The sequence below is a fragment of the Fukomys damarensis genome, unplaced genomic scaffold (assembly GCF_012274545.1).
Source record: "Fukomys damarensis isolate Sample0158 unplaced genomic scaffold, DMR_v1.0_HiC HiC_scaffold_33, whole genome shotgun sequence".
Classification (NCBI taxonomy): Eukaryota; Metazoa; Chordata; class Mammalia; order Rodentia; family Bathyergidae; genus Fukomys; species Fukomys damarensis.
In genome coordinates this window covers 27,585,714-27,596,698 of record NW_022900945.1, presented here as the reverse complement: position 1 = coordinate 27,596,698, position 10,985 = coordinate 27,585,714, and the positions used below count along the sequence as shown (strand labels likewise).

The window sequence follows — 10,985 nt, the reverse complement described above, 5'->3', positions numbered from 1 at the left end:
GCCTCTTTTTCTTATCCAACAAAATTCAATTACTTCCAGTTTCTGTTCCACCTTTTATTCTGATTATAATAATTTCCAACCTTAATCTCCTACCTCATCCTGATTGTGTTTGTCTTTCAGGATTTGGTCCAGGCAATACTTTCTCTTACATGTTTTCTCTTTCTTTTCCTACTCTCAAATTATGATAAAAAAAATTCTCTCTTCTCATTTAAATTAGAAATTATAGGTCTGTACTGCACTAATGTATGTATTTGATTCATGTCTTCTTCAGAAAGTGAATTCCTTCAGAGAAAGGTCTGTAAATCTTGGGGGGCAAGAAGACAAATAGTAAATATTTCAGACAGCCTCTACCTCAGCTTCTCAACTCTGCCATTGTAGCATGAAAATAACCATGCATGCTATTGTAGATTAATGATATGGTTGTGTTCCAACAAAATTTTATTATGGACCCTGAAATTTGAATTCCATGTATTTTTCATATCACAGATACTACTTTCCAATTTTTGCTGTTTTTTTCCAATGAGCATTGAAAAAAGTGTAAAAATGATTGTTAGCTTACAGGTCACAGAAAAACAGGAGGAAGTGGGCCTGATTTGGTTCATAGGCTGTAGTTTGTTAACCATTGTTTTAGGGACATAAATGAATTGAGTATAAAATGGTAATCAAGAACAAACTTGACCTAGACTTCTTTAGTTTTTAGTTTAGCTAGGTATTAATTATGATATGGGTAACATTGGGCAAGATACTTCTCTATATTTGTTTCCTTATGACAAAATAGTACCTCATAGAATTGTTTTTAAGAGTGTGAATATGTATCTATACTACATGGATACGTGTGACAGTTGAATAGCTATTGTCATAATGCTTTGATAATATCTTGCTCCAGGATGGACACTCAGTAAGTTCCTGTACAAATAAAGGGAAACTTTTGAAGGGCATTGTCCAATAAGCAGTTACTTGAAAAGAAAGCTAGGTGAATAAAAAGCTAGGCCAGACATAGTAACAAGGAGAGTTAAAATTACATATGGTGAGAGTTAACTGATTATGGCAACTTGAGTAAGAACTGCTCAACTAAATTGGATCAGTGTAGTCGTGGGTGTGGCTGAAGGGATTTACTGAAGACAGAAAACCCAACCTGGCTAGGCTTGTCACCTGGAGGGCTTAATGGCAAAACAAAGGAGGAAGTCTTGCTTCTGTTTCTTTGGAGGAGCTCCAGTCCTCATATTCACTTTGGACATCAGCTCCTGGCTTCCAGTGCAGGCTCTTCAGGTTTTCAGCGCGGACTCTTCAGCCTTTCGCTGCATACCCTTTGGCCTCCTGGTATAGACTTGCATGGGACTCTACAGTGAGGTCCAGGCCGCCAACCTTTGACTCCAGTGCTCAGACAGCCATCTTGTACTCTTCCACACCTGACTCTGAGTGGCCTTTGTAAGCCTACTTTGTAAATCTTTCCATATTTATATATCTTGCCTTAAATCTGTTTCACTAGTGAGCACTGTGGATACATATGCATAAAAATGCATGAGCTGTAGAAGGAAAATGATCTATTATGAATATTAGAGGGCAGGGAAAGAAACCAATCTTTCTGGAACCATATTTTATCATTTCAAAACAATGGATCTTTTCTTCCCTATCACTGATTGACAAATGAGGTTAAGTCACTTTTCCCTTATTTCACATATTCCACACTCACCTGGCTTACCTTTCTACCCCTTCATGTCAGTGGGTATTTTCCATTCCCAACAGACCTGCACTCTGAATAGACCATACTCATTACTATCTTTATTCATGCTGTTAACTATACTTAAAATGTCCTTCTTTCTATCTTCTACTATCTGTATTTTAGCATTTGAGATGTATGGTAATCTCATTGCATAAGTCAGATCACACATTATTCTGCTTTAAACCTTCCAGTGTCCTCCTACTGCCATTAGACTCAATCCAAAGTCCTTGCCAGGGCTACACAGTCTTTCCTGGTCTGATACTGTACACTTCTCGCCATCTCTCTGCAGTATGGTGCAGCCTCTTCTTTCAAATGCATTAAGTGTGCTAATGTCTTGGGGTCTAATGTGAGTACCAAATGAGTTAATATTTGCAAACTACTTATTATAGTGCCTTGTACATGATAAATGCTCTATAGGTTTGTGAAATGATGTGTGTATAAATAGAAATAAATGTGAATTTATGAATTTTGTTTCTCTAGATAATGCTAAAAATATGAGCCTTTTACACAAAATACTCGCCAATCTCTAGAGAATCAATGACAAAACTATTTCAAACAATAAAATATTTATTGAAACTATCTCAAAGAATAAAAGATATAAAGTTAGCAGGCAAAAATCAATAATGTTTATATACACAAATAACTGGTTACAAGATAGATACAATGGGTGATAAAGCCCATTTTCTATAGCAAAAAATGATAAGACACTTAAGAATAAACTAACAAGAAATGTTCAAAATGCATCAGAAGAAAATTATAAGACATTCCTGAAAGATACAGAAATAAATTTTACCAAATAAAAAGATATCTCCAGCCTTAGCTAGGATGTTTTGATATTATTAATGTGTCAATTTTCTCTAAATTAATTCATAAATATAATGAAATTTCCAGAAAAAATCCTGCATGCTTTTTTCATGGATGTATAATAAGTTAATCTTAAGGTTTGTCTGAGAAAGTAAACATTCATGAATAGCTGTAAAGAAAGCCCTACTAGATATTAAAACATACTATGAAGACTCTGTCATTGCAGCAGGGTGGTAATGCCACCACATTCTACACAGTCCAATAGGATCGAATGAAAAGACCAGAAACTGAGCCAGCTGCATTAAAAAATTTAGTATATGACAAAGGTACTATCTCTAGGAACCAAGTAACTTATGAATAATATATTTGACTATATACCCTCAGTCTTATACAAGTTCAGGGAGAGAAGAATTACAGATGAACTTGAGCTTATTACAGGAGATTTGTCTATGGTAGGGTTATGGGCAAAGCAATGGATTGAGCAAATAAGGAAATTAATGGTAACATTGGGAGCTAGTGATATCACTGAAGAAGGGATATAAAAAAATAGTCTAGGAGAAGACAAAAAAGAACTCAGGACGTAGATTGGAAATGGAAATCTCGCATGTGATTATATGATTTCTAAAATGCATATGGTGTGTGTGCATGTACATATGATATAAATATGTATATACATGTATTTGCAGATGTACATTTCTATATACATTTATATAGTTCTGTCCACTGAAAAGGCCAAGAAGCAAAGACACTCCGGTACCAATGTACTGGGTACCCAGTACCCAGATATTAGTTGTTAATACTATTTGTCATATCTAGTACCTAGATATTGGTCATAATACTATTCTCCACTAAAAGATCCAGGATTCCTCAAAAGAATAACTAATGCCATGGATGGATCAGGGTAAGTGTAAGGTAAACACCTAGGTACATATAAAAAATGAAAAATTTTTAAATAATGGAAGTCTGTCCCCAAAACACAGGAACCATCTTAAAGAGATTCCTCTTAACCAAATCTGAGATACTTTGTGCACCAAGATAAGTATAATAATGAATTAGCCATTAAAGAAATAGAAATTAATGACTTTAAGCTTAAAATAAACAAAAAATAATTATAGTGAAGACAGGATTCTTGATTATATTTGAATGCTGAAAGTCAGCTAAAAATGCAAAGGAATGTGCAAATTGGAAAATTATAATTTTCAGCAATCAGCGTGAAGACTGTATCAGGCAAGAATCATCAGTGAATGTTATATCTATAAGGAAACAGATAAGTACCAGGACATTTTCATATTACTAATTTAGATTGTTAGTTACAATGAAGAAAAAAATAATAAATTGGGCAAAATCTTGACTTGCTTATCCAAATTAACATAACTAACATAGAACAGATGGATAGCTCATGTCTTTAAATGTATTACCCTGAGGACACATCTACTATGTAGTAAAATATATTAATCTATTCATGAAGAAACATCAAAAGAATCTAAAGTGAGAAATATTTTGTTGAGAAGAGGGTACTGTATTCATCAAATGTCAATGTCATAAAACACAGAAAGGTTGAGGAAACATTCCAGATGAAAGGAGGCAAAACAGCAATAGGTGAGTCTAAGCTGCATTCTGAGTTGTGGGGGTAGGAATCCTAGGACATTTCTGAGTCAATAACTAACCAAGTGGGCATACTGTTGTGGATTAGAATACTGTATCAGTGTGAAATTCGCCAAAATTGATTAAGTACACTGTGATCATATTAGAGAATATTCATATTCTAAGGAAATATACACTGAACTTTTTAGGGGTAAAGGGCCACAATTTTAGAGTAAGGAGCTTTCAGGAAACAAAACTCACATGTGTATAAGAAGAGGAACCACACAGTTAAGTAATAAAGCAAAGGTTAAATATTTACAATAGATAAATCTGAGCAAAAGATATATGAGTGGGTGTATTGTGTGTGTGTGTGCACATGCACCTGCACCTTTTTCATTCTTCCAACTTTTGGTAATTGGAAATTATTTCAAAATAAAAAGCTTTCTTTAGAAAAGAGAAATTTAAACTTATTCAACAACATGCATAGCAGTCTTTTTCAAAATAGCCTACAGTGAGACTCTCCTAATGTTCATCAACAAGACAATGAGAAACAGGTTGTGCTATAGCCATACAGTTAAACCTCACTCATCAATAGAAAAAGAAAACAAACTGACTTGTATAGCAGTGTGGATACATCTCAGAAATAGCTAAAGAAGGCAGGCAGACAGACACACTACATGGCTTAGTGATTATGAAGTGCAAAACCAGGCAAAGTTGAACAATAGAAGTCAGACAGTGGATGTGAGGGTGATCTGGCTGTGACATCTGTCACCCCCCTGATTGCCAGGGTTGACTCAGACATAGTTGGCTAGGCAGGTGTCCTCTTCTCCCTCACTGCTCCTTGTGCATCCTCCTGAAGCTGCAGAAAGCTGTGCACACTCTGCTGCACTCTATGCTTCCACCTAGGATAAAGGAGCATTTTTTCCTCAGTCAAAGATATGTGAGCAGTTTTGCTCCCCTCCTCCCCAAACAAGCTCTCAAGAAGTCAGAATGTGGTTGCATTTGCAAGGACTGTAACCTCTACAGGAAGGTAGCATGGGGGAACTTTCTGGCTGATGGAAATGTTTTGTACTTTGGGGTAGTTAGTCGATATTTAACAAATGTCAAAAGTCATCAAACTGAACACTTTGCACGTATGACTTTTATAGTATGTGCACTCCAACCATAACTGATCAAATGGTTCAATGAATGAATAAGCAAACCAGCTAACGACTCATTTTTCCTCTATACCATTGTCTCCACCATATAATTAATATTTTTTTCCAAAGGAAAACACTTACGGTAAATTTAGGTTGATAGAAAGTTGCAGCCACTTAAACGTCCCTGGAATTCAGTGAGCAGGTCATTTACATACACATCATGTCACAAGAAAGATCCAGAGTATCTAAAAATATGAAAGAGCAATAATGACTTAAGACTTGTATTACCTGAAAACACAGAAGAAAATAATTCATTTTGAATTCTCTCAAATGACCTTTACAATAGGTAAGAATTCCTGTGGGATGTATAGTTAATTTCAAAATACAACCAACCAGTTTGTAATTAAGAAAGGTACCTATGTTGTTGTACTTGGAAGAATTTCTGGATTTTGCTTGCTAGGTTTTTTCTTTCATACATATTAAGGAGTGACACATTTCCATAGAACTGGAGCCTATTTGGGCACCATTCTGTTCTGGGCATGTTATGCTGTCTGCCCACACTGTCCAGGGTTCTGACTGCACATGTTAAGTTCCACCCCACTCAGGTATCGCTCTTAAATAGTACAGGAAGAGGTTTATTTTATTCAAGCAATAAACGGATTAGATCAGGAAGAAAAACTGTATTAAAGTAATAATGTAAGTTTCAATCTGTGCTGTATTTAAGTACCCTCAATTACTAGCATAGCCTAATTTCAGAATAAGCAACAGTGGCTCTTTCTCTAGACATTATGAAGACTTCAGCTATTAGACCCAGGTTAGGGGTGGGATGAGCCTGCCTGATTCTAAACTCTTTCCACCTGTAACAGCTGGCTGCCAGTGTGTATACTCCTCTCACCTTTTTTATTTCCAAGGGCCATACTGGCCTAATGTGGGGACACTTACTGTTATCACAGCAAATGAAATCTTGTGGAATTTCTCATTCCCTTCGGTTCATAAAAGTTCAGTTTCAAAGGCACACATTTTGATATGTGATATGAAAGATTCTAGAATGTCATGCTGTCATGCCTCTGTTTGCTAGTACTCAGATTTTTTTTTAAGAAAAAGTCTTGCCATACAGTCTAGGCTAGCCTGGAACTCATTATGTAGCCCAGGCTGCCCTTGAACTCCTGGTGATCCTCCTGCCTCAGCATCTTGAGTGCTGATGTTGCAGGATTTAAGAGACTGGAGAGACCACTGGGAAACAGGAGGATTTCATTCCAGAATTTTAGGTGAACATCAATTCGAGAGACTCACATCCAAAGGTTGACCCCAGAACAAAGTTTTATATATTTGGTTTCAGAAAGGTGGTTTCTAAAGGCGAGAAACTGAGAGGAAGGGGGAGGTTACAGAAGTGAGACAAAGCAATCAAAAGCAATTAATAACTTAGCCTTGAAAGGAGAACCTTGTGAATCTTGTGAGAACAGAGGGTCGTACACTTTGTTTACAGGTCATAGTTGCCATTTTTATCTGTATCAGCACAAGCAGTTACTGCTTCACGGGAGAGGGAGTGATGAGGGGGCCTTCTCAAGGCTGGGACAACTTGTTTTTCTCTAAGTCCTGCTTCATTGGGATTATGGATGTGTGCGACCATGCTCAGCTTGCTCAGATCTTTGAAAAATCAAAGATTTTCATAAGAAAATATTGCTGTGCCCTTATGTCTGTGACTGTCTGTATGAAACCCTGCAAAATTCCTACTGCAGCCAGAGTGGAAGTAGGTTTTCGTTTTATTTTGTTGTTTGTTTTAAATAGCTATTTATGGCATAACATGGAAAATCAGTCACTTGGATTGAGAGCCTACTGTCACACAAACTCCCTTTTCTCTGTAACTGCAATACTTGAGGTCATAATGTTGATTGCTTGCTTATTTATTGATGATAGATTGTACTGGGAATTAAATTCAGGACTTTGCACTGAGCTAGATTCCCAGTCTTTTAAATTTTTTGTTTTGTTTGAAACAGTGAAAGTTAATTTTGTACAAACCAAGCTAATAGGCTCACAAGGTTGAAGAATGAAATTATGAACCAAAAAGAGGAAGTTAGGAGAGTTTTTATTGGAAATAAGAATGTAAGTGGGTTTTGAGAGGCTGGGGTTTTCTTTTTGAGGTGATTTCTGGGTTCTTTCTATCCTGAGCAAAAAAACTGCTTAAGACAAGCAAAAATGGTAGCAGTTGTATTAAAGATATGAAAAGAAATAGGCTCATTTGGGTCAAGTAAAAGTAGGAAAAGAAATACACCCTACAGCGTGAGGGTGGGCCACCATGCAAGAGAGAACACATTGCCAAAACTCATTGTGGACTGTCCATTTTGTATCTCCCACCCTTCAGGTTGACGTCAGGTCTCAGCCATCCTATTGACAAACCTGCTCAAGGTCTCTTGAGAAATCTACTTGCAGGGCTTTGAGAACTGTCATGTGCATGTGTTCCAGAATCTTGTCATGCCTCCTCTCCCAGCCAATTTTTGCTGTACTGTACCTTGTCTCATTTCCCCCTGAGAGACACATATCCCCACGATTCTTTATGAGGTGCTGAGGGAGTGGAGGTCTCTGTCTCTATAGCTTCTTCCAGCTGGAAGGGTCTGTGCTCTCCAACTCCCTTGGGCTGTTGTGGCTTACTGGCAAGATTGAAGAGAAAAACTGTCAGTAGACAATGGGAAAAGAATGAGTGACTATTGAGCTGCCTGTTTAATGGCACAAAGAAAGTAATTTTACTATTGTGTTGGAAATGTAGAGCTCAAATATGAGGATCAGGTCAGATTTCCACACTTCTTGTGGAGGACAAAATATAACAAAGGGAGAGGTTAGATAAATTATTGAGAGCCTGAGAGCCATAGCCTCAGCCAGATTCCCCACATAGTGGATCTAATTTAAAATGGGAGCCCCAAATAGATGTCTATTTAAAATGTGATTAATTAGAGTCATTCATGACTCTGTTTATGTGCACCTGGGGCAATACTGGAGTCTTACTTTCTGAAGAGGAGCCTCCGGTCTTCTAGAACTTCTCAGGAATAGCTTTCTTCTTAGTCCTACAAAAATTCCAGTGATTATTTCCCACATAGGATTTTTATAGCTTTTCATTGCATCCCTTGAGGAAGGACCACTTTTTATTGTGTATAGATCTCTAATGTTTTTCATTTCTGTATCATCTAAACTTCATTTGAGTAAGTTCACTAAATATTTCTATTTTTTGCTTTTTTACTTCTGATTTTTATATGAATTCTAATCCTTTTTCAGTACATATGTTTCAATAGTTACAGTGCTTTAGAATTGTTTATAATTAATGCTGATCTTGTATTTTAAATTGCAATACTGCATTACTACCTCCTCCAGTGGTTAGTATGAAATGCCAACTGATTGTATATATTATTTTTTGTGTATCTTTTTTAAAATACCATTTGTAATGTCAGTGAACCTAATTCTGCAAAGCCTTAATAGCTCTAAATCATACCTGTCTTAAAAGTGATTGGTGTTTAATGGTTCATAACATCACCATATCTTCAAAAAATCTCTGACAAGCATCTGAGGGAAGATAAAATCAAATCTCTCTTCAGCACAGTATTCCTAAAGAATACAAATCTTTAATATTTATGTAGTTAGTAATTATACTGATATGAATTTCCAGCATCTTTCTTGCTGTAAAAATGTTTAAAATGTTGTCTTTCCCTGAATTCTATTTTTGCATAGCTATATGTTATATACTTATACATTCCTCACAGTGAGTATCAATTGTAGTAATTGGTCATTAAGTCTTTAGAGTAATTCCAGATTATTACATTTGTGATTTGTGAATTATTTAAGAAGTCATTTCTCAAGATGTGGGAATTTTAATTGTAAACCTGTGCCATCTCTGTGAAATCTTAAGATGAAAAAACACAGCCTTTCTGTGTTCCTATTCCTGTAGTTATCACTGTCTTATTTAACACTTTGCATGAGTTAACTTGGTTGGAGTATGGTGCTAATGAAACTGAGGACAGGAGTATGATGTAAGCTTTTTGCATGCACAAAATGATTTCATGACTAGATAGCACCTTCCCCCAGGTATCCATCTCTTATATTTAACTGATCACAGGAAAGAGGGTATGTATTTTTTATCATAAACCCTTATCCTCAAGTGGAAGATAAGAAAAATGATTGTTGCATTGTTACTGTAGTCTTCTGATATTTAAGATAATATATACAGACTAAGATATCTGAAATACAGTATAACTTTTATTTTATAGTATTAATACTGGGTCACAATGGCTAAATAGTATCCTTAAAAATCAAATTTCAGTAAACCAAACATCAGTAAAAAGAGCAAATAAAGATGAAACAAAGTAAGAAAAAGTATTATCCTTTTAACACTGAATTCTTTTGCCTAAATTTAGGTTTGTTGAAGGCAAGTAAGATAATACTCCATTTGACGTACTCATCTATATAAGAAAGCAGTCTTTAGCTCATAAAAGTTATTCAGTAGATTATTCACAAAGATTATTCACTCCAAATTTCTTTTCATGACTTTTACAGTTTTCCTTAGTACCTACCTTTCTCAGTTATGGAATTGTGATTAGTATTAGTTGATTTTAAGACTCTTGGAAAAAATATATAAATGAATGTATTGTTAAATATTTCTGCTGTTATTAAGCTCTTCCTGTGCTACTGAATTTTATTTAGAGCAGTCTTGATATCTAGAAAAAGAAAAAGCAAGTGTTTACAAAGTGTTCAGGCTTTTGTATTGACCTAGTTTGGGATAATTGCTATTTGTAGTTCATTTATTTGGTGCTGCTAAGCAGTATACAAAATGGGGAAATTACTCAAGGTAGCTCTTTTAACTTTTTTACTTTAGGTTTTTCTATACTTGACTTTGCTAACTTAGCAAGTATAGGGACAGAGAGTTTACTGAGATAATACAAGGCTATAATCAAGTAATTTGCATCTACCAGGGATAACATGAATAGGTTTTGTATAATGACTATGATCAGAATAAGGGTTAAAAGGTGGGAAGCAAGTGTTATCACATGGCTTTTAAATTAATTTTTGATAATAACCTCAAAGATGATCAGCACTAATTATTTACATGAATCCTGAGATGTGAGAATTTGAATATAAGTATCTGTGTTCACTTTGGGAAGTCATAGAGATCAGTACTAAACTCTAAGGGTTACCAAGGAATTATAGCTCAGTGCCTCCAAGCATACCTGGTACATGTCATTAGCATGGATTTAATGCTCTATTTCTGGCCTTTGAAACAGTTGTTTTCTCACTTACATAATTTTTGAGGTGTCTCCATATTGATTTCCATAGTGGTTGTACCAGTCTGCACTCCCACCAACAATGGAGAAGGGTTCCTTTCTCCCAACAACCCCGCCAACATTTGTTATTGGTTGATTTCTTGATAGCAGCCATTCTTTGTGGGGTGAGGTGGAATCTCAGTGTTGTTTTCATCTGCATCTCTCGAATGACCAGAGATATGGAACATTTTTTTCTCAGACTTCTTTGTCTGAGAAGTGTCTGCTCATTTCAGATGCCAATTTTTGAATCAGGTCTTTATATTTGGGGGGGCTGATTTTTTTGAGTTCTTTCTATATTCTAGATAATAGTCCTTTGTCTGAGGAGTAGCTGGTAAAAATTTTTTCCCACATTGTAGATTGTCTTTTAGTTCTGTTGACTGTTTCTTTTGCAGTGCAGAAGCTTTTGAATATGATGATATCCCAGTGGTTGAT

The 10,985-nt window shown here is 35.8% G+C and overlaps 1 long non-coding RNA gene across 1 annotated transcript; it reads right to left on the bottom strand.

The window, feature by feature from the left end:
• Nucleotides 1–7,765: 7,765 nt before the first annotated feature.
• LOC117283989 lies at nucleotides 7,766–8,800 on the bottom strand. The gene is made up of 3 exons (XR_004515024.1): nucleotides 8,732–8,800; nucleotides 8,251–8,309; nucleotides 7,766–7,898 (listed from the first exon to the last, which is right to left on the bottom strand). It is a non-coding gene; the product is annotated as an uncharacterized LOC117283989 (long non-coding RNA).
• Nucleotides 8,801–10,985: the final 2,185 nt, after the last annotated feature.